We start from the raw sequence: 26,856 nt of genomic DNA, 5'->3' as shown, positions 1-26,856 counted from the left end.
TCAGGTTAGGCTGAGAAAGGGGTGGGTAGGGCAGGTTTTCCACTCGGGGTTGGACGCAAAGAATCGAGGGGTGGCGATCTTAGTGGGGAAGCGGATGTCGTTTGAGGTGCTGAACATCGTGGCAGATAATGGTGGTCGGTACGTGATGGTGAGTGGTAAGCTGCAGGGGGTGCGGGTGGTACTAGTGAATGTATACGCCCCGAATTCGGACGATGCCGGATTCAGGAGGCGCATGTTGGGTCGGATTCCGGACATGGAGACAGGGAGCTTGATAATGGGGGGGGACTTCAACACGGTGTTGGACCCAGCATTGGACTGCTCCAGGTCCAGGACAGGTAAAAGGTCGGCGGCGGCCAAGGTGCTCAGGGGGTTTATGGACCAGATGGGGGGAGTGGACCTATGGAGGTTTGCCAGGCTGGGGGCCAGGGAATTTTCCTTTTTTTCCCACGTCCATAAAGCCCACTCCAGGATAGATTTCTTCATTATGAGTAGGGCATTAATCCCGAGAGTGGAGGGCATTGAATATTCAGCCATAGCTATCTCAGATCATGCCCCGCATTGGGTGGAGCTGGAGTTTCGGAAGGAGAGGCACCAGCGCCCGCTGTGGCGCCTCGATGTGGGACTGTTGGCAGATGAGGAGGTGAGCGGGCGGATCCGGGGGTGCATTGAAAGATATTTAGAGGCTAACGACAATGGGGAGGTGCAGGTGGGGGTGGTCTGGGAGGCGCTGAAGGCGGTGGTCAGGGGAGAGCTAATCTCCACTGGGGCCCATAAGGAGAGGAAGGAGAGGAGAGAGAAAGAGAGATTGGTGGGGGAGATATTAAGGATGGATAGGAGGTATGCAGCGGTCCCCGAGGAGGGTTTACTCAAGGAGCGACGAAGCCTCCAGGCTGAATTCGACCTGTTGGCTACCAGGAAGGCAGAGGTGCAGTGGAGGAAAGCGCAAGGGGCGGTGTACGATTGTGGGGAGAAGGCGAGCCGGATGTTGGCACATCAGCTTCGGAAGCGGGAGGCAGCGAGAGAGATTGGGGGAGTTAGGGATAGAGGGGGGAACACGGTGCGGAGTGCGGTAGGAATAAATGGGGTATTCAGGGACTTTTATGAGGAGCTGTATAGGTCTGTGCCCCGACGGGGAGGGGGGGATGCACCGATTTTTGGATTGGCTGAGGCTCCCGAGGGTGGAGGAGGAGCAGGTGGTTGGGCTAGGGTCACCGATTGGGCTGGAGGCGCTGGTTCACGGGTTGGGGAGCATGCAGGCAGGGAAGGCCCCGGAGCCGGATGTGTTTTCAGTGGAATTCTACCGGAAGTACATGGACCTGTTGGGCCCACTACTAGTGAGGACATTCAATGAGGCGAGGGAGTGGGGGGGCGGGGGGGGGGGGGGGGGGGGGGTGCCCTGCCCCCGACGATGTCCAGGGCGCTGTTCTCGCTGATTCTGAAGCGGGACAAGGACCCATTACAGTGTGGGTCGTACAGGCCGATCTCGCTCCTCAACATCGACGCGAAATTTTGGCGAATGTACCAGAATTGAGGACTGTGTCCTGGGGGTGATTCAGGAGGACCAGACAGGATTTGTGAAGGGTAGGCAGTTGAACACCAATGTGCGGAGGCTCCTCAATGTAATTATGATGCCTGCAGTGGAGGGGGCAGCGGAGGTAGTGGCGGCTATGGACGCGGAGAAGGCCTTCGGTAGGGTGGAGTGGGTGTATCTTTGGGAAGTGCTGAGGAGGTTTGGGTTCAGGCAGGGGTTCATCAGTTGGGTTAGGCTACTTTATGAAGCCCCGGTGGTGAGTGTGGCCACGAACCGGTGGAGGTTGGAATACCTTTGGCTGTACCGGGGGACGAGGCAGGGGTGTCCCCTAACCCCCTAGTTGTTCGCATTGGCAATTGAGCCTTTGGCCATGGCACTGACGGAGTCCAGGAACTGGAGGGGACTGGTTCGGGGGGGAGAGGAACACTGGGTGTCGCTGTATGCCGATGACCTGTTATTGTATTTGACGGACCCAGCAGAGGGGATGCCGGAGGTAATGCGGATCCTCAGGGAGTTCGGGGACTTTTCCGGATATAAGCTTAACGTAGGGAAGAGTGAGCTCTTTGTGATACACCCAGGGGACCAGGGAAGGGAGATAGACGAGCTTCTGCTGAAGAGGGTGGAAAGGAGCTTTCGGTACCTGGGGATCCAGGTGGCTAAGAGTTGGGGGGCCCTGCACAAGCTCAATTTGACGCGGCTGGTGGAGCAGATGGAGGAGGAGTTCAAAAGGTGGGATATGTTGCCACTGTCGTTGGCGGGTAGGGTGCAGTCAGTGAAAATGACGGTCCTTCTGAGGTTCCTCTTTGTGTTCCAGTGCCTCCCCAACCTGATCCCTAAGGCCTTTTTTAAATGGGTCAGCAGGAGCATCATGGGATTCTTGTGGGCAAATAAGGCCCCGAGGGTAAAAAGAGTGTTTCTGGAGAGTAGCAGGGACAGAGGAGGGCTAGCGTTGCCCAATCTATGTGGGTACTACTGGGCTGCCAATGTGGCGATGATCCGTAAGTGGATAACGGAGGGGGAGGGGGTGGAGTGGAAGAGGCTGGAGATGGCGTCCTCTGTGGGCACGAGCCTGAGAGCGCAGGTGATGGCACAGCTGCCGCTCCCGCCGACAAGGTACACCACGGGTCCGGTGGTGGCGGCAACTCTGAAAATTTGGGGGCAGTGGAGGCGCCACAGGGTGAGGTAGAGGCCTCGGTTTGGTCCCCGATCCGAGAGAACCATCGGTTCGTCCCGGGGAGAATGAATGGGGGGTCTCTGAGCTGGCATCGGGCAGGAATTAAAAGAATAGGGGACCTGTTTATAGATGGGACTTTTGTGAGCCTTGGGGCGATGGAGGAGAAATTTGGGCTGCACCCCGGAAACGCCTTCAGGTACATGCAGGTGAGGGCGTTCATGAGACGGCAGGTGAGGGAATTTCCACTGCTTCCAGCACGTAAGATTCAAGATAAGGTGCTCTGTGGGGTGTGGGTTGGAGAAGGCAAGGTCTCGGCGGTCTATCAGGAGATGCAGGAAGAGGAGGAGACCTCGGTGGAGGATCTAAAGGGTAAATGGGAGGAGAAGCTTGGGGAGGAGAAAGATGAGGGTCTGTGGGCTGATGCCTTGGGTAGGGTTAATTCTTCCTCCGCTTGCGCCAGGCTTAGCCTGATACAATTTAAAGTTCTTCACAGAGCGCATATGACAGGGGCGAGGTTGAGTAGGGTTTTTGGGGTAGAGGACAGGTGTGTGAGGTGCTCGAGGAGCCCAGCAAACCACGCCCATGGTTTGGGCGTGTCCGGCGCTGGATGGGTTTTGGAGGGGCTTTGTGAGGACTGTCTAAGGTGGTGAACACCAGGGTCAAGCCGAGCTGGGGGTTAGCATTATTTGGGGTATCGGACGAACCGGGAGTGCAGGAGGCGAAAGAGGCCGGTATTCTGGCCTTTGCATCCCTGGTAGCCCGGCGGAGGATTCTGTACAGTGGAAGGATGCGAAGCCCCCAAGCGTAGAAGCCTGGATCAGCGACATGGCACGGTTCATTAAATTGGAGAGGGTAAAGTTTGCCTTGTGAGGGTCTGTGCAAGGGTTCTTCAGGCGGTGGCAACCGTTCCTAGACTTTCTAGCGGAGCGTTAGGAGGTGGTCAGCAGCAGCAGCAGCCCGGGGGGTGGGGGGGTTTGGGTAGGTGTTTGTTATTGTTTCATGGGGGGGTTTGTACATTGGGGGGAATTCGCGATATAAGTGTACGATGTTGATCTGTGTGTTTTATGCTTTTCTTTTTTCTGTAAGGGGGGGGGGTTTGCTAAAATTGAATAAAAATATATATTTTTAAAATGCATTCTGCGGTAATTCTACAGAGATAGGTATATTAGCAATATAAAAGCCGAGGTGGTCGATTGACGTCATCGCGCTCGGTGATACTGCTATTGTTATGGCCGAGACATTTTCAGAACCCCAAAATGTATCATGGAGTTCAACCAACCTCTCCCTTTAATGTATTTGTTCCTTTTCCTAGCACACGGCTTGTTCCCTCGGTGTGGAATTACAATTATGGACATGTGGGTTTTTAAACACAAAACAATGTTTATTCCATGAACTCAACTTAACATCTTAAATAAACATTGGATCTCTTAACACCCCTTACTTCAAAGATAACTCAGAAAATATTGCAACAGTAAATAATTCCTCAAAATGTTCCTTAAAACTTCCAAGAGTCTTAACACCTTTAAACAGAATCACATCAGGTTAAAGGCTTTACTATTATGAGTTTAAATCACCCTAATGATCCAGAGATAGTCTTTCATGGCAGAGATCCAGCTCACTGCAAACACAGACACTCCCCAAGCTCTTTTCCTCCAAACTGCAGCTTACTGGAAACAAACAGACACACACAAGCTGCTTTTCAAACTGCAAAACTAAACTGCAAAATGGCTGACCTAACCTCAGCGCCACCCACTCTCTGACATCACTGTTTTCTTAAAGGTACATTGCTTAAACATCCATGTCTTAAAGGTACTCTCACATGACACTATAGACAAAAGGTGTGTGTGTCACAATACAAAGGGGAGGGTGACCACGTCAGGAAACCAATTCACTTCCAGACAGTGTAATCAACTTACAAGTGGCCACTTGTCTGCTGACTGAATTAATGAGTTAGCTGCAGCAATTTCTATGGGACACTTTAAATCTTTATTTCAGGTATCCCACCATGCTCTAGTTGGCCATTTTAAGTTTCCACATTCTCTCCTTTTGTCAAATATTGATGACAACACTATTCTGGTATTCTTTTCAGTTCAGTCAGGTACTGGTCTTCTGGGGTTATTTCAACAGCCATTATGGTGGGCCATTATGGTGGGCAGGGGATCTATGCTCTTGGTTGCCATGTGGCAGCAACCTTTTATGGCGATTCCAAGGAAACAGATGCAAACGCATAGTCCATTATTAGGATAACGCCTTGCAATATGGGCTTGCTCAGGCCTCCTAACAAATCTTTCAGCCAATTGTCCCAACATCCCTGTGGAGACCCATCATAGATTTTGGCTGTCTCTTTTCTGATGTGGCACCTAGATTTGTAATATTTTCTGAGGCATCTGGTATATAGGTGCAGCATTCTAACTCCATTAGGGTGCAAGTTCCTCCTTTTTCTGCCAGCAGGAAATCTAAGGCCATCCTAGTTTGTAGGCCTTTCGTTCGTGTGGCAACCATTTCAGCCGTGATTTTGTCCAATGCCCCTGCAGTGTTATTTGTTACCACCTCTAAAGCTGCTGCCAAGTTTATTGATTCCCAGGCTAGTTTTCCTGCTCCATATGGTGGGTACAAAATGGCAAAGAAACGCTTTGTTTCTGTGATGGCTCTCCTGCCTCGAGAATGCGCAAGCTTTCTTGGAAGTGAGGATGAATGATAGATATAGGGCACCTCGAATTCTAGATAACATGATCTTGGCCAGTCGATAGGCAACCAGGGATAGGTCTTGTACCTGCAGATAAAGTATGTCCCATTATATGACGCATCGTGAATTATCCCTTCTATTTGTAGGCTAACAGCAAAGTTACCTTTCCCTGTCATGTTCTTAAGTCCTCTAAAATGTGAGGAGTAGTAGCTCTGGGAGTCATTGAAAGAGCGTGTGCAGGAGCTATTATCTACTTCTTCCTCACCAGTCAGACTCCTGTATAGGCATATGCAGCCCTTGGGGGCCCTTTGCCCAGTGATATTAGTGAGGAGGAGGACGGGTGGCCTATGGGATGTGTTGTACTTGGGCTGATACCAGCCTGAAAAGGCTGCCATTGAGTACCCTGCAGACCTCCAGGTCACCAAGTCCCCTTCACTGTCAGAACTGTAGCTATCCCCATTTGTGGAGGCCCCTTCCCTTGGCCCCTTTCTACGGGAGCCGTTTTGGAATAGGTACCACTCCTTAGGTGTTTAAAGGGATAGGTCTTAATGGTATTCCCCCTTTACTGTGTATGGGCACATGGGTACAGAACTAACAGTTAGATAGGTTGACTCCTCTTGCGCATAGACTTTACAGTGCAGAAGGAGGGCATTCGGCCCATCGGGTCTGCACCAGCTCTTGGAAAGAGCATCCTACCCAAGGTCAACACCTCCACCCTATCCCCATAACCCAGTAACCCAACCCAACACTAAGGGCAATTTTGGACACTAAGGGCAATTTATCATGGCCAATCCACTTAACCTGCACATCTTTGGACATACATATGACATGTAAAGGAAAGTGTTCATATGTGGTCCAGTAATTGTCCCAGTTAGTCCCATTAGGCAGAAAATCGCCAGTATTGTCAATCCTGTCCCCCAGTTTCCGGCGAGGGCTCTTTTGCAGTGTGATGCGTATATCCATTTCGATCGCTCCTTAAACTTCACTACGGTGTTGGTCATCAGTAGAATCTGGAAAGGACCCTCAAACCTTGGGTGTAGGTTGGTCTTCCTCTTGAAAGCCTTTATGTATACGAAGTCCCCTGGTTCAAAGCTATGGCACTTTCCCTTTGCTGGGTCCACCTGAGCTTCCTTAGCCTGCAAATGAAATCTAGAAATGCTTTTTGTTAGGGCAATACAGTAGTTCAGCATACTTCGTCCATCTTGTGAATGTCCATTTGCTTTGCCGTGCACGGTGCTGAGAAAGGTAGTGTCTGATGTCGCCCCATAACAATCTCATGGGGCGATAGTCCTGTTGCCCTGTTGGTTGCTGATCTTATCACCATTAGTGCCAAAGATTCAACCCATTTTAGTCCAGTTTCATTGCACAGTTTTGCTAGCTTATTTTTTTAAACTCCATTGTATCGTTCCACCAGTCCGGCTGACTGTGGATGGTAGCTGCAGTGAAAGTGCTGGTTAATTTTTAGAGCTTTACACATCTCTCGTATAATAGTTCCTGTAAAATGTGACCCATTGTCGCTTGATAGCTGTACAGGGATGCCAAATCGCTGAACAATTTCTTTTAACAGAAGCTTAGCAACCATAGTTGCATCATTGTGTTTACATGGAAAAGCTTTGATCCACCGAGAGAATACATCTATAATTACTAAAACATATTTAAAACCCATACATGGTGGTAGTTCAATAAAATCCATTTGTAAATTTACAAAAGGTCCTGTTGGATTTGGGTGGGAGGCAGACCGTACTTTTTTCGTTTTTCCCGGATTTATGGTTTGGCAAGTGGCACATTGTTCACTAATTTGTTTTGCAATTGCCAAAATACCTGGTGCATACCATCTTATCGCATATAGTCTGCCAGTCTGAATGTATGAACACATTGGGCAATCCATGGGAGTAAAGATTTGGGTGCCACCGTACTGCCATCATGGTGAACCCATATTCCTTCAGGGGTCTTTGTATATTGATTTTGTACCCAGGTTGTAACCTCGGCAGGATTTGGAAGTGACTGGAAGGTCAATACATCATCAATTGTAGGTGGGGAATCAACAGGCTTGGTATCTCTTGAAACAAAAGCAGTTCCTTGCGCACAAGTATCTGATAGTGCTGCCTGTTTTGCAGCTTCATCTGCCCTCCCATTGCCTATTGAAATGTTCTCATTATATCCCGTGTGGGCCTGGCAATTTAAAATTGCCAATTGCTTTGGGGTCTGAATGGCCCATAAAAGATTGTCTACTAATTCTGCATTTTTAATAGTTGAGCCTGACGATGTTAGGAATCCCCTGAATTTCCAAATCTGTCCATAATCATGGGCCACTCCAAAAGAATACCATGGATCTGTATAAATATTGTCAGTGGCTAATATACAGGCTCGTATAAGGGCAAATAATTCAGCTTGTGCTGAAAAATTATCTGGAAGGGTGGTTGCCTCTATGGCTTCATGGGGTGACACAATATCATAGCCAGCGCAGCATTTTCCTTTCTGATTTCTAAGCGCTGATCCATCTGTAAAATATGTTAAATCTAGGTTGGTCAGTGGTACCTCACCGAGGTCTGCGCGTGGCTTAGTTACTAGGGTGGGTAACCGTCTCACAACAGTGAGGTGTGCCGACTTCAGTGTTAAGGAGTAGGGTAGCAGGGTTGAGGGTTTTACATCATTTAATAGTTGTGGTACCCACAATAATGACGCTTAGAGTGTAAACGGTAAAGAAGGCTTTAACAGACTAAGAACTATGCTAGAGCCGAGACATGTGCTAACTGCTGCACAGCCCACAAGGCAGCCCCTTATATATGGCTCACAGATGGGCGGAGCCAGAGGCGGAGTCCCCAGGGTTCCAAGCCCGGTCTTAAAGGGGACGTCACCTTACATGATGACAAGGCAGTAACCGTTCATCACAATAGTTAAATTAGAGTTTGTCAAAAGTTCTACTTCGTATCTAATTGTCCTTGCCGGAGTCAGGCGCTGAGTTGTGCATTTAGTGAGGAGAATTTCGACTGAGTGGGGCACATGTAGAGTGGTGTGGTGATTCAGGGTGATCGTCTGGGCTTGTTGTGCGGCAGCCCTCATGGTCTGTCTATGTCCCATGCGGTCCCCTGTAACCTCAGAATTCTCTCCTAGACCCCCTTTGGTTAAATCCCCCTCGACCCCTCTGTGGTTCGTGGTGTGGGTCTGTCCTGGAAATTTGTGTCCTTTTTTGTGCTTATTCGGGGTTACCTTATGGCTAGCTTCTACACTCTTTTCTCTGCATCTTTCTGCCTCTCTCTTCCAATCCCCAAAGGCTGACCAATTTACCTTTTTGTTTCCTTTACGCCCTGGGTCTCCACCCATCAAGCATTCTTCTGGCATGAAATTATTTCTAAGTTAAATGACCCGTTGGGTGGGAATGGCCTACTCCCCCCTTTGGTCCATTTTACCCAATCTTTTAAATGGCCTACAGATGACTGACCACAATTCTGATGCATAAAATAGGCTGGTGTGCCCTTTGGTGGTGCTTTACATGCTCTGGTTCCCATTCTTTCAAGCTTGGGTGATAAGTAGTGTTAAACTCTGGTATCACTATCCCTTAGTCCAGGTTGTTTCAATTTATAGGAATTACAACAGTTCTTATGCATACATACAACTTACAAATACTTATGCTTTAACTAAGTATACGAAGGGGTGAGTGTTGGCGGAAGAAATTGCTATAAGTGTCAGGATTGGTATAATAAAGGTGTCTCAAAGTATTGTACTAGCACAGGTCAAGGGCAAACCAGCAGGCAAGGGGTTAAACATATACCAAAGGAAAACCAGCAAGCAAGGGGTTAAAGTCACCCACATTGGAAATGATTTAATCATCTCACAGAACATTTGAATATGAAAAGAGAAACAGGAGGTTCCAGTAGGTCTAAGGGATCCATTGTCCAACACATTCGCACCTCTTCTAGAAGTTAAATATGGTAAGCACAAACCCATGAGATTGTAAGGAAACATTGTATTCTTTAATTGTTGTCCCCCTACGGGGACCAGAAAATATGCATACTGATCACTTTGTATTGCTCCGAATGATTCAGTGATGTCAATACCTGCTTCTGACTCCAAAGAACTTGAAATATATATGCGTGTAATTCTGACTATGATCAGAGCTGACTTTTGCAAGCTACAGGATGGTCGCGGGGTCTGTCTCTCCTGTGTGCACAGTTTTTCCGAATTAAACAAAGTTTTACCAAAACCACGCGGTCGAGAACAGACTTTGAGGTTTTTCTTCCCTCCAACATACGATCAATTCTTGATCTACGTTGTTCGCCACTATAGATTGAGTCCTTACTTATACAATTCTAACTTATCTAAACTGCCCGAATCCTTCTTGGGTGTTCCATACAACCCTCAGTACAAATACCGCCAACTTTTGACTGTGTTCCCATCACATGTTGCAGTATGCAAGGTTGTCCGCGACAGATCCTTTTACCTTTTAACTTTTGCTCTCTTTCACATTTGCGGCATGTAGGCTGTCTGCTACAGAGTCTTTTATCTTTTATCTCTTCAACGTCCGTGACGTGTAGGCTGTCCGCGACAGAGCCTTTTACCTTTTAACCTCTCTAGGGTGTGCCTCGACAGCCATTTACCTTTTTAACTGTGGAGTTACTTTCAGAACCTGTGTTTTTATGTCAGGTTTGCCACCACGCTCCAGTTGGCCATTTTAGATTTCCACACCTGCCACAGAGTGCTACAATTACAACATTTAAGCTGCCAACATTGTTCCTAACTTTGGCTGTCGTCCCAAGCTGCTGCCACCTGTGTTGAGGTGCTGCAATCTGAAGTCAGGCCTTCTAGGCACAGCTACTTAAATTCACCCTGCAATGCCATCTGCAATCTCCTTCACTGAATGTCAACAGCCTTCCACCAGGCAACCTGCAGTCACTGGGGTAATGCTACATCAGAGCACTAGACCAGGGAAAGGCACCCACGAAACTAAGAGAATGTATATGGGTGAATAGTTGTGTATTGTGTGTATATGGAAGCATTGTTGGATAAAGTTGATATGGAATGTTTGCTTTGTTATCTCTTTTATTTCAAGGATTTTGCCGAAGAGAATTTATGATTTGTTCTAAAGATATTGAAAGCTGGGGAAGTGTGGAGCAACTGCAATTTGAGATATTTTCTGGGGAACCGGAGTTTGATCAGATGCTCATGGCCAGCCTGTATGGAATAATGATGTGCTGGATACCTCCTCCCAGCCTCTACCCTCCCTTTTCTTCGTCTTCTTTCTCCACCGGTGGTTAGTGAAGCCCTGTTCGCAAGGATGGGCCCATCAAGATGACCACATAGAGCTGGGGAATGCAGTAGATCACCATGAATTATGAGGCACAATCCAGATCTCCCCAGGTTGTCTAAGCAGCACAAGCATTGTTTCAGAGTGCTGATAGCCTGCAGCAGGATATTCAAAATTCCACCCTGGCTATCATTATCCAGTGCTGTTACACGTGGTTAGTAGCAGAGGGGAGTCATCATCCATGTGACAATGGATGGACATTGTTATTGAGCAGCTTGGGGCCTCAAAGATAGCTAGAATGTCCTACTGGTACTGGGTGAAGGTAGATACTATGTTGGAAATTGTCAGGCTGGCCACCACCGCCACCCTCCTCTCCCACCCATTCTACTATCATTTATGTCATCACCTGGTTCCTGTTATGCTGAGGCAAGTAGTAATACAGGACAATTTTGCAGCATGATTGTTTTGCAGTCCCTATCTGGAAATCCACACAGATGATAACTGTATATATTTTATTTTATTTCTGTTGCAGTAATGTTATTAAAAACCCTGGTTAAAATACATACAGGCAGTGTCTCTACTAAAGTTGCAATTAAGAAGTCATAAAAGGTGAGGTCATTAGTGTGTTTGACCACTTACTTGGTTCAGATAAAAGGCTAATGGAATAGTGTTTATATTTCTGGAAATTCCCTGCAGTGTAGATAATTGATAAGGGATTGTTTTTAGTCTTAGTTAAGTAGGTTGTGGAACTTAGTGGTATCCATATGGTGTAATTAATGGAAGGAACCAGGCCTGACGGCAGTTTTGTAGTCTGTTATAGGATTTTGGAATTGAACAGCAGTTTTGCCAAATGCTATTAGATTGAGCAGAAGTGTACTGAATCTGCTCTTGAAAGGAATTCTCACCAAAGGTCTGCACAGCTAAGCAAGTAATCTGTTTTGTGAACTTTATTTATAAGTGGCATTTGAACTGTATTGGAATTCTTAATTGGAATTAGTGGCAGGTATGGATAGCAAGTTCAAGTTTTTCCTTTTATTTAAGAACTGTATTACTGTTAATTGTAAACGCTGTTTCTTATATTTTAATGTGATTAATTCTGTGCTTAAATTAAAGTTTGTTTTGACATAAAAAATATTTATTGGTCAGAGTCATCATTCGTGAGGTGAAGAGTCCATTCCTCACAGTTTTACAAATTGAAACATTGTTTGGGGTTCTGGGATGGTATCCGAAAAAATGTTTGGGTCTGGTCCGGTATCCTAACAAAAGTCAAGTGCTTCTTGGTAACAGTCCAAACTTGCCTTTTATCAGTTCACGCCCATAAACAAAAAAAAGGAAGTGTTTGAGTAGTCTCCAGCAGCCTCTTTAATGCTTCTACATCCAAAGCTCTGACTAGTCCAAACAAATTTAGGAATTTGGCACTGAAATGGGTACAGAAGCCTTCTTTCAATTTTGTTATTAAGCGTGGGTTCATTTGAGGTCACTGCTTAATAATAGACCTTGTCCAGTTTAAAGATAGCATGTATGCCTCTGTATATCTTGCAGAAGGCTCCACCTTGTTAATTTGGTTATAGTTGTGCCTGATTTATATCTGTAAGACAACAACATGTCCGACTGATGCAAAAATTGAATCTTTTCCGATCCAAAATATCAATAGAAAATAAAGCGGATAAGACTAGCCTGGGCAATGTTATAGTTCAGAGTCTGTATGTGGCTACTGGGTTCAGGATGAAGAAGTGTTTTCGGCAATTTTGTTTTTATCTACTTGATAATATGTCACAACTTTGAATTCCTGAAAAATGAGGCAACCAGCAGCAAATGGGCAGAGATAAAAGTGTTGTATGCCGGATAAAGCTGAGTAAGTTGCACCCACTAAAAGAACAGATTGGATGGCTAGCAGCAAGCTTGTTCCCTAGCCCCAACCACCAACCCGATCAAGGAAAGTTACTCACAGCTAAATATTACTCCCGCCCCCCATTTCTAACTCATTTGATTCTTTCTCAATTGAATTATTTAAATACACACATTGTTTGACCAGAAGACCACAGAGAAGTCTTGGGGCGGGATTCTCTTTCGGCCAACGCTGAAATCGGGAAATGCGATTGGGTAGAGAATAGCCTCCAATGCCAAAATCGCGGTAGGTGCAGTTTGACGCCAAATCGCGATTTTCTGGCACCCCATCCCACGCCGTTTAAACGCCATCTGTATATCATTAGCGGGCCTGACCCTGTATTCACCGGGGCCTCCGCGATTCTCCACCTCTGATGGGCGGGCCGAGTTCCCGAAGGCGCGGTTCACTTGTGGTTTCAAAAATCGTGAATCTGGCATCGTGGCTGCTGAGAAAGACAACCTGCAATCACTGGGGTAATGCTACATCAGAGCACTAGACCAGGGAAAGGCACCCACAAAACTAAGAGAATGTATACGGGTGAATAGTTGTGTATTGTGTGTATATGGAAGCATTGTTGGATAAAGTTGATATGGAATGTTTGCTTTGTTATTTCTTTTATTTCAAGGATTTTGCCGAAGAGAATTTATGATTTGTTCTAAAGATATTGAAAGCTGGGGAAGTGTGGAGCAACTGCAATTTGAGATATTTTCTGGGGAACCGGAGTTTGATCAGATGCTCATGGCCAGCCTGTATGGATAATGATGTGCTGGATACCTCCTCCCAGCCTCTACCCTCCCTTTTCTTCGTCTTCTTTCTCCACCGGTGGTTAGTGAAGCCCTGTTCGCAAGGATGGGCTCCTCAAGATGACCACATAGAGCTGGGGAATGCAGTAGATCACCATGAATTATGAGGCACAATCCAGATCTCCCCAGGTTGTCTAAGCAGCACAAGCATTGTTTCAGAGTGCTGATAGCCTGCAGCAGGATATTCAAAATTCCACCCTGGCTATCATTATCCAGTGCTGTTACACGTGGTTAGTAGCAGAGGGGAGTCATCATCCATGTGACAATGGATGGACATTGTTATTGAGCAGCTTGGGGCCTCAAAGATAGCTAGAATGTCCTACTGGTACTGGGTGAAGGTAGATACTATGTTGGAAATTGTCAGGCTGGCCACCACCACCACCCTCCTCTCCCACCCATTCTACTATCATTTATGTCATCACCTGGTTCCTGTTATGCTGAGGCAAGTAGTAATACAGGACAATTTTGCAGCATGATTGTTTTGCAGTCCCTATCTGGAAATCCACACAGATGATAACTGTATATATTTTATTTTATTTCTGTTGCAGTAATGTTATTAAAAACCCTGGTTAAAATACATACAGGCAGTGTCTCTACTAAAGTTGCAATTAAGAAGTCATAAAAGGTGAGGTCATTAGTGTTTTTGACCACTTACTTGGTTCAGATAAAAGGCTAATGGAATAGTGTTTATATTTCTGGAAATTCCCTGCAGTGTAGATAATTGATAAGGGATTGTTTTTAGTCTTAGTTAAGTAGGTTGTGGAACTTAGTGGTATCCATATGGTGTAATTAATGGAAGGAACCAGGCCTGACGGCAGTTTTGTAGTCTGTTATAGGATTTTGGAATTGAACAGCAGTTTTGCCAAATGCTATTAGATTGAGCAGAAGTGTACTGAATCTGCTCTTGAAAGGAATTCTCACCAAAGGTCTGCACAGCTAAGCAAGTAATCTGTTTTGCGAACTTTATTTATAAGTGGCATTTGAACTGTATTGGAATTCTTAATTGGAATTAGTGGCAGGTATGGATAGCAAGTTCAAGTTTTTCCTTTTATTTAAGAACTGTATTACTGTTAATTGTAAAGCTGTTTCTTATATTTTCATGTGATTAATTCTGTGCTTAAATTAAAGTTTGTTTTGACATAAAAAATATTTATTGGTCAGAGTCATCATTCGTGAGGTGAAGAGTCCATTCCTCACAGTTTTACAAATTGAAACATTGTTTGGGGTTCTGGGATGGTATCCGAAAAAATGTTTGGGTCTGGTCCGGTATCCTAACAAAAGTCAAGTGCTTCTTGGTAACAGTCCAAACTTGCCTTTTATCAGTTCACGCCCATAAACAAAAAAAAGGAAGTGTTTGAGTAGTCTCCAGCAGCCTCTTTAATGCTTCTACATCCAAAGCTCTGACTAGTCCAAACAAATTTAGGAATTTGGCACTGAAATGGGTACAGAAGCCTTCTTTCAATTTTGTTATTAAGCGTGGGTTCATTTGAGGTCACTGCTTAATAATAGACCTTGTCCAGTTTAAAGATAGCATGTATGCCTCTGTATATCTTGCAGAAGGCTCCACCTTGTTAATTTGGTTATAGTTGTGCCTGATTTATATCTGTAAGACAGATACAGCAACATGTCCGACTGATGCAAAAATTGAATCTTTTCCGATCCAAAATATCAAGAGAAAATAAAGCGGATAAGACTAGCCTGGGCAATGTTATAGTTCAGAGTCTGTATGTGGCTACTGGGTTCAGGATGAAGAAGTGTTTTCGGCAATTTTGTTTTTATCTACTTGATAATATGTCACAACTTTGAATTCCTGAAAAATGAGGCAACCAGCAGCAAATGGGCAGAGATAAAAGTGTTGTATGCCGGATAAAGCTGAGTAAGTTGCACCCACTAAAAGAACAGATTGGATGGCTAGCAGCAAGCTTGTTCCCTAGCCCCAACCACCAACCCGATCAAGGAAAGTTACTCACAGCTAAATATTACTCCCGCCCCCCCATTTCTAACTCATTTGATTCTTTCTCAATTGAATTATTTAAATACACACATTGGTTGACCAGAAGACCACAGAGAAGTCTTGGGGTGGGATTCTCTTTCGGCCAACGCCGAAATCGGGAAATGCGATTGGGTAGAGAATAGCCTCCAATGCCAAAATCGCGGTAGGTGCAGTTTGACGCCAAATCGCGATTTTCTGGCACCCCATCCCACGCCGTTTAAACGCCATCTGTATATCATTAGCGGGCCTGACCCTGTATTCTCCGGGGCCTCCGCGATTCTCCACCTCTGATGGGCGGGCCGAGTTCCCGAAGGCGCGGTTCACTTGTGGTTTCAAAAATCGTGAATCTGGCATCGTGGCTGCTGAGAAAGAGGGAGAGAGATAGGACACGGAGAGGGGCAACTGCGGGCTGCTGGCCCAGACACTGGACCTGCTGGCTGGGATGGGGGCCTGCTGCCAGGGCCGGGTGAGGGGGGAGCAGGACGAGCGGCTGGGGTGATCCCCCCCCCCCCCCCCCCCCCCCAAGGAACTGGGACGGTGCCCAGGCACTGACTGCCATTACTGCGGCCACCTGGTTGCGCACTCACTGACGACCCACTCTGGCTGTATGGGTGCGCCCACCCCCAAACTTCAACCTCCGCATCACGCCCCCCACCCCAAACACCATACCCAATAGGCCGCCACGCAGCAGCGGTCCACCCAGGACCACACCCATGGCAGCCCCCAGTGAAGGCAGTGCCAGCCAACGGTACCCCTGGTATCAGGCACGGGCACTAGGACCAGAGGCCCCCAGGGTGCTGGCCACCAACGGGGCAGGAGTGAGGGTGTGGGAGGGGGGTAAATGCAGGAGCGCAGCCCGCACTGCCATCCTGGGCCACTGTATAGCCCATGGAACCTGATTGGGCATGGGAGTATGAAGCATGCTAACAAGTTGGCCTTTCACCCCCTGCAGACAACAGCGTTTGGAGTTCGAGCAGCAATGCTGGCCGCCCTGGTGATGGTCGTAGCTCTGCGTCATGCCCTGCAGCCATATGAACAGGAGCTGCTCATAGAGGAGGGGGAAGTTGCAACAGCGGGGTGGGCAGCAGCAGAGTGTGCAGCAGCTGAGTGGCTAAAGCAGAGCAGGCTGCAGAGGGGCAGATGGCAGCCGCACAAGCTGGAGAGCCAGCTGCCCAACATGCCGAGGAGTGGGAGGTGCCAAGGAGGTGCCGCAAGGAGGGGGCAGCACGGTAGCATTGTGGATAGCACAATTGCTTCACAGCTCCAGGGTCCCAGGTTCAATTCCGGCTTGGGTCTCTGTCTGTGCGGAGTCTGTACATCCTCTCCGTGTGTGCGTGGGTTTCCTCCAGGTGCTCCGGTTTCCTCCCACAGTCCAAAGATGTGCAGGTTAGGTGGATCGGCCATGCTAAATTGCCCTTAGTGTCCAAAATTGCCCTTAGTGTTGTGTGGGGTTACTGGATTATGGGGATAGGGTGGAGGTGTTGACCTTGGGTAGGGTGCTCTTTCCAAGAGCCGGTGCAGACTCGATGGGCCAAATGGCCTCCTTCTGCACTGTAAATTCTATTTATAAAAAAAAAAATTAGTTCTTGTGTGTACCGGCACCGCCCGTCATTTGAGGAGCTGCCGGACCGGACATGACGTTGGAAACTCCAGCTGAGCAGAGAGACAGTGCAACATATCTGCCGAATGATGGCACACCTGGCACCGCGGGGGTATGGTGGAGGACACCCACTCCCGAGGTACAGACGATCCAGGGGATGGCATGGTGGACCCACAGGCACTTAGGGACCCACCATCCCCCCCCCCCCCCAGCCCAGGGGCAGCCCACCCCTCCACCAATGGTGGCTCACCCTCCCATTTACGGAAGCCATCCTCCACGGGGGCTCCGGCACCACCCCCCACCTGCCCAATCACTGGGGCAGCAACCCCAGTGCGCCCAGGCTCATTGCCAGGGAACAAAGATGGCTGCTCAACTCCTCAGATCCCTACAGTAGCCGTTCCGCCAGCTTCACATTTTTAAGATGCTAATTGGCGCCCTCGTGACCACTTGCTGGAGAGGCAGTTAGACCAGGAGAGGCCGTTAGATTGGGGTCATTCCCTTTAATTGAATGGCGATTGGCTTTAAATGGTGCTTAGTGGTTTCTTTCCACGCCGTGGCTGGATCATTATTTCGCCAAGGGAGCAGGCCAGTTAGATCACAAACCGATTGGCACCCGGCGCTGTTCCCAATTTTGGCCTCTCTCATGATCTAATGCTGTGTTGCGCTCTCACTCAAGCGCGACGCAGCTGTAAAATTGCGCCCAGGATCTCTTCACTTCTGGGGCGAAATTCTCCATTATCGGCGGAAAGTCCGCCGATCGGTGCAAAAAACGGCGCAAATCCCACTTGCGTCACGTCATAAAAATGGGCCGATAGTCTGCGGCCCGAAATGGGCTAGCAGCGACGTAACGGGATCCGCGCTTGCGCAGTGGTTCACGCCGTGCAGCGTCATACGCGCTGCACGGCGTGACGGCTCATAAGGCCGCGCAGCTCCCCCCCACCCGACCGGAACAGCCGACCGCAACACCCGGCTTGATGGCTGGCCGTCGCTCAGCCCCGAGGTTCGAGTCACGCGATGTGGAGGCGCTCCTGGACGCGGTGGAGCAGAGGAGGGACGCCCTGTATCCCGGGCATGGCCGCAGAGTTGCCCCACGCCACAGCCGGCGTCTGTGGAGGGAGGTGGCAGAGGCCGTCACCGCTGTGGCCCTAACACCACGGACAGGCACCCAGTGCCACAAGAAGGTGAACGACCTCGTCAGAGCAGGCAGGGTGAGCCTCCCCCATATCCCCCCTCCCCCATATCCCCCCTCCCCCATATCCCCCCCTCCCCCATATCCCCCCCCATATCCCCCATATCCCCCCTCCCCCATATCCCCCCTCCCCCATATCCCCCATATCCCCCCTCCCCCATATCCCCCTCCCCCATATCCCCCCTCCCCCATATTCCCCATATCCCCCCTCCCCCATATCCCCCCTCCCCATATTCCCCCCTCCCCCATATCCCCCCTCCCCCATATCCCCCATATCCCCCCTCCCCCATATCCCCCCTCCCCCATATCCCCAAGTGAATCCAGCCCTAACCTTAACCTCTGCAATGCACGCGCAACCGATGGCGTGCATTCATATACCTGCCTAACACTGTTGCCTTTTACCCCTGCCACCACCACCCCCCCCCCCCCCAGGAGAAGCGCGCACACAACAATAGGGAGCATGTGAGGACTGGAGGAGGGCCCGCTGATGAGAGGCCACTGACCGTACACGAGGAAAGGGCCCTGGAACTGGCTGGCGGACCTGAGGACCGGGAGGTTGCTGATGCAGATGTCGGGGCCCCACGAGCAAGTGAGCCACCAACAGCCCGTCCCCATATCCCCCCTCCCCTATATCCCCCTCCCCCGTATCACCTGATCACTGCCTGATGTCTAACCATGCATGCTTCATTGTGTATCGCAGGACCAAACGTCCAGGCACCCATCCCCGCAGATGCAGACCGCCCGCAGGATGCCCCTCGGAGACCACAGGAGACGGAGAGACCCGCACCCTCCAGCATGTGACGCCCGCAGGATGCCCCTCGGAGACCACGGGAGACGGAGAGACCCGCACCCTCCAGCATGCGACGCCCGCAGGATGCCCCTCGGAGACCACGGGAGACGGAGAGACCCGGACCCTCCAGCATGCGACACCCGCAGGATGCCCCTCGCACACCACGGGAGACGGAGAGACCTGGAGCAACAGGGAGACGACACCCCCGTCACGTGCGGGAGCGACCACCCAGCGATGAGGGGGGCAGCCACAGGCCCCCGTCACATCCGAGCCAGGACACCACTACCCAGGACACCACTATCCAGGACACCCCTACCCGGGACACCACTACCCAGGACACCCCTACCCGGGACACCACTACCCGGGACAGCACTACCCAGGACACCCCTACCCGGGACACCACTACCCGGGACAGCACTACCCGGGACAGCACTACCCGGGACAGCACTACCCGGGACAGCACTACCCAGGACACCCCTACCCGGGAAGACGAAATACCGGACAGTGACTCAGAGTGGATGGGTGGAGACGAACCCCCACCCCAAAGTGCCATGGACTCAGAGTGGGACGAAGAGCACGACACAACGCCACTGCTGTCACCAACACCCTCCACCATCGCAGAAACACTCACCACGGTTGGGCACTTTAGTGATGAGGCGTCTGGTACACTCACTGGTGCGCACAACACAGCCGTCCCGGTACAGCAGGTGGAGGTAGGAGCAGCAGAGGGACCGGGCGGTCGGAGGGCAGCCCAGGCCAAGCGAACATCTGCCGCCCAGATGGATCCCGGGTTCCTGCAGTTACCACACCCACACATAGATCCGATGCAACCACCGACACGGAGACGAGCGAATAGGGTGACGGGTGGCTTGCGGCGGCTGCAGTCGCAGGTGGAGGAGTCCACCCGCGTCCAGGAGCTGGGAGTGGTCCCGGTCATGCGTGCCACCCAGGCTGACACCGCACGGGTGGCGTCCGCGGTGGAGGCAATGGGTGCGACGGTGTCAGACATGGGGAACGGTTTGCGAGGCCTGGGGCCTTCCGTGCAGGCGGCGTCTGTGGCCCAGGAAATGGCTGCCCTCTCACAGGAGGCCATGAGCCAGTGCCAGCGCCAGATGCGCTCAACGCCATAGCCCAGTCTCAGCAGGCCATGGCCCAGTCTCAGCAGGCCGTGGCCCAGTCTCAGCAGGCCATAGCCCAGTCTCTGCAGGCCATGGCCAGTCTCAGCAGGCCATAGCCCAGTCTCTGCAGGCCATGGCCCAGTCTCTGCAGGCCATGGCCCAGTCTCAGCAGGCCATCGCTGAGGGCATCGGCGCCAGTGGCCATGTGCGAGCTGGCGTCGCACTGTCGCAGACAGGGTTCGACAACCCCCTGGGCTCCATGGCTGCAAACCTGCAGACCCCTGTCGATACCAGCACGGGCCTCCAGGACTGGCAGCGCCAGATGTCGGGGGCGCGTCGGATGGCCAGTCCGTTCGCATCCCCCACCCATGTAGAGGCCTGGGGGCCATCGGGCACCCCGAGGGAGGAGGAGGTGGTGTGGTCCATCCCGGCTCCCTCTGTAGGGGAGGTCCCGGTACACCGCGACACCTCGGACTCCCCCCCTTCCGTCCCAGGTGCATCGGGTGGGCAACGGGCAGGACAGGCTGGCAGCTCGCCATCCCAGTCGCCCGGGCCGCAGCCTGGCCCATCTAGGCCAGGACGCCCCAGGAAACAGCCGCCAAAGGGATCCAGTGTCAGAGGGCAGGAATCACAGGAGTCCACCTCCAGTTCTGCCGTACCGTCTGGGGAACCACGTAGACGTAGTCAAAGGGCCCGTAAGGCCAAACAATTAGACACTGAGTAAGTTGGCACGGGTGCAGGGCACAGATGAGTTTTAGGGGCTAGGGCACGTGCATGAACTCCTTTGGTTATTAAAGTCAATGTTACACCTACCGAAGCTGCCTTTGTGCTCTGTCCAAAGTGTGCGGGGGTGTCATGTACGTTGAGCACAAGTGTGTGTGTGAGGGGTGGTCTTACCTCAGCCCCAGGTGAGTCTGCCCCCTTCCCCCTGGGCCGCCATCAACATCCCCCGGGCAGAGGACGGGACCGTGCGCTGCAGTGTCACAGCCGCATGCAGGGATGGTCCGGGTGGATGGTGGTACTGTGGCCATGGGTCAGACATAGTCCAACGATGTAGAGCCAGGAGCTCATCGGAGGCGGGTTGTCATCATTCTCCATGGCCTGCGATAGACACGCGTCCACCCGCAACTGGGTGAGCCCGGCCCGTTGTGCCGCCGGTGGATCGGCAATTGGGGGTGGGGGGGTGGTGTGCATGCGGGTGGGGTGTGTGGGGTTGGGGAGGGGGGTGAGGGTGCTGGGTGGGTGGATGGGTGGGGGGTGTGGGTGGTCGGCTGTTGTCATGGTGTGCGGTCTGTGGCCATACTACCCGATTCCCACGCCCATCTAGTCAGTGAAGCGGGCATCTATCAGTCTGTCCCGTGCCCGCTGGGCCAGCCGGTAACGGTGGACAGCCACCCGCCTGTGTCTACCCCGTCTGCCCTGACCATTGCCCCCATCCCCCTCATCTGGGGAGGACTGGGCCTCTTCCTGCTGCTCCTCCACTCCGCCCTCCTCTGCCTGCGGCACATCGCCCCTCTGCTGGGCTATGTTGTGCAGGACGCAGCACACCACAATGATGCGGCCGACCCTATCTGACCGATACTGGAGGGCGCCCCCAGAGAGGTCCAGGCACCTGAAACGCATCTTCAGCACGCCAAAGCACCTCTCGATCACTCCCCTTGTCGCTACATGGGCATCATTGTAGCGGCTCTCCGCCTCATTGCGTGGCCTCCGTATAGGCGTCATCAGCCACGATCGCAATGGGTAGCCCCTGTCGCCCAGCAACCAGCCCCTCAGCCGGGGATGGCGTCCCTCGTACATGCCGGGGATGGATGACCGCGACAATACGAATGAGTCGTGTACACTGCCTGGGTGACGGGCGCAGACGTGCAGGATCATCATGCGGTGGTCGCAGACCACCTGTACGTTCATTGAATAGGTCCCCTTCCTATTAGTGAACACGGCCCTGTTCTCTGCAGGTGGCCGCACGGCGACGTGCATCCCATCGATCGCGCCCTGGACCATGGGGAACCCGGCAACGGCAGAGAAGCCCACGGCCCGGGCATCTTGGCTGGCCCGGTCCACGGGGAAGCAGATGTAGCGGTGCGCCATGGCATAAAGGGCATCTGTCACTGCCCGGATGCACCGATGCACCGATGTCTGCGATATGCCGGACAGGTCCCCACTCGGTGCCTGGAATGACCCCGTTGCATAAAAGTTCAGGGCCACCGTAACCTTGACGGACACGGGGAGAGGGTGTCCCCCGCCAGTGCCACGCGGTGACAGGTGTGCCAGCAGGTGGCAGATGTGTGCCACGGTTTCCCGGCTCATCCGGAGTCTCCTCCTGCATTCCCGGTCCGTGAGGTCCTGGTATGACTGCCGGGGCCGGTACACACGGGGCGCCCTCGGGTGCCTCCGTTGCCGTGGGGCCGCGACGTCCTCCTCCCCCTCCTCGTCCTGTCGGTCAGGTGTCCCTCCAGCCTGGGCGGCTTCCGCCTGCCCCTCTGCGGCAGCATGCGCCGCCTCTCTGGCACGCTCCTCCTCCTCCTCCTCCTCATCCAGGGCAACATAGACATGAGCGGCTGCCACCACGGCGGCCAATATCGCTGGATGGTCTGAAAACATGACGGCCTGATGGGGGGAGGGGAACGACGACATGTCATCATTACCCATATCCCCTCCTCCCCCCAGCCAGGTGGCATGGACCGCATGGGTCCAACTGTTGGAGGCTGACACCTGGCCAGGTGGACCAACTCATTTGCCCTCCCATCACCCACCCCGGCACGGACCCCCCCCCAACCCCCAACCTCCACCCCGGCACGGACCCCGTCCCCAACCTCCACCCCGGCACGGACCCCCTCCCCAACCTCCACCCCGGCACGGACCCCCTCCCCAACCCCCAACCTCCACCCCGGCACGGACCCCAACCCCCAACCTCCACCCCGGCACGGACCCCCCCCCCAACCTCCACCCCGGCACGGACCCCCCCCCCAACCTCCACCCCGGCACGGACCCCCTCCCCAACCTCCACCCCGTCACGGACCTCCTCCCCAACCTCCACCCCAGCACGGACCCCCTCCCCAACCCCCAACCTCCACCCCGGCACGGACCCCAACCCCCAACCTCCACCCCGGGACGGACCCCCCCCCCAACCTCCACCCTGGCACGGACCCCCTCCCGGCACTCCCCCGGAGCCCAGCCTACTCTAACCACCCCCCCCCCCCCCACCCCCCCGCCGCACACACACACACACAAGCCGAGACACACCTCTCCTCACGCAATCAGTCTGCGGCCACGCCATTTCCTGCCCAAAGCCAACCCCCCAGGCCGTCACTCACCTCCTCGCTGGTCGGCGTGAGCCTGTAGCACCGGGTCACGCAGATGAAAAGGAGGTTTGATTGACGTCGACGTGAACGGTCATCACGTCGACGGGACTTCGGCCCATCTAGAAGGGAGAATATCGGCAGGCCGAAAATCGGCTGCGTTTCGCAGACCCGTGACATTCTCCGCGGCAGCGGCGCCATTAACGCCCCGCCGACTTTTCTCCCTTCGGAGACTTCGGCGGGGGCGGGGGCGGGATTCACGGCGGCCAACGGCCATTCTCCGACCCGGCGGGGGGTCGGAGAATGACGCCCCTGGTTCCTTTCTGTGGACCCTGATGGTATCTCACAAATGGCTGCACACCACTGCATCTTACTGATCACTGAGCTGGACAATACAGTCATTCTTCATTTCACAACAGATGTAGCCTCACGGGGCTGTGCGTTTTGCGGCAATCACTGGATTCCCCAGGTGTAAAGCATCATCAATGTAGCGATGAAACCATCCAGTGACATTCATAAACAGGAAAGGCTTCCTCTCTCTTAAAGTTGAACTGGTCTGCAACCACAACAAGAGTTCCCTCCCTGAATGTGTTCACTTTCCTGGCTGATGCCATAGGGTGAATTCTCCACCGGCGGGATTCTCTGTTCTGACACCAGCGCACCCCCGCCCGTGGGTTTCCCAGCGGCGTTGGCTGGCTACAATGGGAAATCCCATTGTCCAGCGGCAGGAACAGAGAATACCACTGCCATCGAAGGCACGCCGCCAAGGAACACGGGGCTGAGGAGTTGGAGAATTCACCCCCGTGACTCTTTAATCCTCCAGCAGTCCAGACTTTCACTCCATATTTGAAAGTCCATGGATGGATTTGAGGGAACAAGGGATATGTCTTGATGAGGTGGCTACTCAACTCTCTATGGAATCTCCATAGAAAGGATCACTGAATCACAGAAAATACAGTGCCGAAGAGGCCCTTCGGCCCATCAAGTCTGCACCAACACATGTAAATTACCTGACCTGCCTACCTTATCCAATTTGCCAGCACTTGGCCCATAGCCTTGAATATAATGACATGCGAAGTGTTCATCCACATAAATTTTAAAGGATGTGAGGCAACCCGCCTCTATCACCCTCCGAAGCAGTGCACTCCAGGCCATCACCACCCTCTGGGTAAAAAAGTTTTCCTCACATCCTCCCTAAACCTCCTGCTCCTCACCTTGAACTTATGTCCCCTCATGACTGACCCTTCAGCTAAGGGGAACAGCTCCTTCCTATCTTCCACCCTGTCTATGCCCCTCATAATTTTGTACACCTCGAGCAGGTCGCCCCTCAGTCTTCCCAAATCCAATGAAAACAACCTATGCCAATCTAATCTCTCTTCATAACTTAAATGTTCCATCCTAGGTATTATCCTGGTGAATCTCCTCTGCACACCCTCTAGTACAATCACATCCTTCCTATAATGTGGCAACCAAAATTTCACCTGGTACTTCAGCTGTGGCCTCACCAAAGTTCTTTCCAACTCCAACATGGCCTCCCTGATTTTGTAATTGTTGCCTCGATTGATAAAGGCAAGCGTCCCATATGCCTTTTTCACCATCCTATTAACTTGCCCGTCTTCCTTCAGATATCTATGGACAAACACCCCAAGGTCCCTTTGTTCCTCGGAACTTCCCAGTGTCATGTCGTACATTGAACACTCCCTTGTCAAATTTCTCCTTCCAAACTGTATCACCTCACAGATTTCAGGGTTTACTTCCATCTATCTTATCTATCCATTTGACCATCTTAACTATATCTTCCCATAACCCAAGACACTCAACCTCACTGTTAACCACCCAGCCAATCTTTGTGTCATCCACAAACTTACTGATCCTATATATGTAGTCATGTAGGTCATTTGTACAAATGACAAATTCATAGAATTCATAGAATTTACAATGTAGAAGGCAGCCATTCAGCCCATCGAGTCTGCACCGGCCCTTGGAAAGAGCACCCTACTTAAGCCCATCCCTGTAACCCAGTTACCCCACCTATCCCTGATAGATGACCCAGTACAGATTCCTGTGGTATGCCATTGGACACTGGCTTCCTGTCACTAAAGCAGCCATCTGTCATCACCCTCTGTCTCCAGCAACTAAGCTCATTTTGTTTCCACCTTATCAAATTACCCTGTATCCCATGTGCTTTTGCCTTCTTTATTAGTCTTCCCTGTGGAACCTTTGCAAAGGCTTTGCTGAAATCCATACAAACTACATCAACTGTACTACCCTCATGTACACACCTGGTCACCTACTCAAAAAATTCAAACAAATTTTTTGGGCATGACCTCCCTCTGACAAAGCCATGCTGACTATTCCTAATCAAGCCTGGCCTCTCCAAGTGGAGATAGATTCTCTCCTTCAGAATTTACTCCAATAGTTTCCTTACCACTGATGTCTCTGAAACTCTTCTCAAATATTGGAACCACATTCACTGTTCTCCAGTCCTCTGACACCTCCCCCGTGGCCAGAGAGGAATTAAACATTTGGGTCAGAGCCCCTGCAGTCTCCTCACTCGCCTCCCACAACAATCTGGGGCACAATTCATTTGGATATCCAAATACACTACATTTACTGGTTCCCCTTTATCCACAGTGCTTGTTACAACCTGCAAGAACTCTAATGAATTTGTAAAACTTGATTTCCCTTTCACAAAACCATGCTGACTCTTCTTGATTCTATTGTGATTTTCTAAATGCCCTGCTACTTCCTCCTTAAAACTGGATTCTAGTATTTTCACAATGACAGATGTTAGACAACCTGGCCTATAGTTTCCCACTTCCTGCTGTCTCCCTCCTTTCTTGAAAGGTGATGGTACATTTGCGGTTTTCCAAGCCGAAGAGAACCTTCCAGCATCGAGGGAAATTTGGAATGCTACAATCACTGCATCCAATGTCTCTGTGGCCACTTTCTTGAAGATTCTAATATGCAGGCCATCAGGAGTATGGGATTTGTCCCATTAGTTTTCCAAGCGTTTTTTCTTTCGGGTGGCAAAGTGGTTAGCATTGGTGCCTCACAGCGTCAGGCACCCGGGTTCGATTCCGGCTTTTTGTGATTGTGTGGAGTTTGCACATTCTCCCTGTGTCTGCGTGGGTTTCCTCCGGATGCTCCAGTCTCCTTCCACAATCCAAAGATGTGCAGGTTAGGTGAATTGACCATGATATATTTCCAGTTCGCATCCAAAGCGTTAGGTGGGGTTGCAGGGATAGTGTGGGCATGCGTCTTGGTCAGGTGCTCTTTCGGAGGGTCGGTGCAGACTCGATAGGCCAAATGGCCTCCTTCTACACTGTAGGGATTGTATGTGATTGTGATTGTTTTACATTCCTCCCTTCCTTCTGCCTCTTGACTTCCTACTATTCTTCGGATGCTTTCTGTGCCTTCAGCTTGGAAAATATAGAAAATACTGTTCACAGTCTCTGCCATTTCCTTGTTTCCTATTATTAATTCTCCAGTCCCACCCTTTAAGGGAATGACACTTACTTTAATTGCTCTCGTCCT

At 51.3% G+C, this 26,856-nt stretch overlaps 1 protein-coding gene across 2 annotated transcripts in view; it reads left to right on the top strand.

The window, feature by feature from the left end:
* The window catches only part of htr4 (5-hydroxytryptamine receptor 4), a 359,571-nt gene that overhangs the window by 30,472 nt on the left and 302,243 nt on the right, over positions 1-26,856 (top strand). The window lies entirely within an intron of this gene.

The sequence above is a fragment of the Scyliorhinus torazame genome, chromosome 7, assembly GCF_047496885.1.
Source record: "Scyliorhinus torazame isolate Kashiwa2021f chromosome 7, sScyTor2.1, whole genome shotgun sequence".
NCBI classification, from domain to species: domain Eukaryota; kingdom Metazoa; phylum Chordata; class Chondrichthyes; order Carcharhiniformes; family Scyliorhinidae; genus Scyliorhinus; species Scyliorhinus torazame.
The sequence above is the reverse complement of the archived record's forward strand: the minus strand, read 5'-3'. Positions and strand labels throughout refer to the sequence as shown.